Genomic DNA, 541 nt, shown 5'->3' on the forward strand with positions numbered 1-541 from the left:
CATGGCGATGAAGAGACCTCCGGGAGATGATTCCCCTCTCCGGCGGGGTGCCGGAGGCGATCTCCTCGAATCCCCCGAGATGGGATTGGCGGCGGCGACGTCTCCGGAAGGTTTTCCGTATCGTGGCTCTTGGTACTCGGGGGTATTCGCGACGAAGGGTTTAAGTAGGCGGAAGGGCAGGTCAGGAGGCGTCACGGGGGCCCCACACGCTAGGGCCGCGCGGGCCCCCTCTAGGCCGCGCCGCCCTAGTGTGGCGGCGCCCGTGGCCCCACTTCGTATCTCCTCCGGTCTTCTGGAAGCTTCGTGGAAAAATAGGCCCCTAGGCGTTGATTTCGTCCAATTCCGAGAATATTTCCTTACTAGGATTTCTGAAACCAAAAACAGCGAAAAACAACAATCGGCTCTTCGGCATCTCGTCAATAGGTTAGTGCCGGAAAATGCATAATAATGACATATAATGTGTATAAAACATGTGAGTATCATCATAAAAGTAGCATGGAACATAAGAAATTATAGATACGTTTGGGACGTATCAAGCATC

The sequence above is a fragment of the Lolium rigidum genome, chromosome 1 (genome assembly GCF_022539505.1).
Source record: "Lolium rigidum isolate FL_2022 chromosome 1, APGP_CSIRO_Lrig_0.1, whole genome shotgun sequence".
Taxonomy (NCBI): Eukaryota; Viridiplantae; Streptophyta; class Magnoliopsida; order Poales; family Poaceae; genus Lolium; species Lolium rigidum.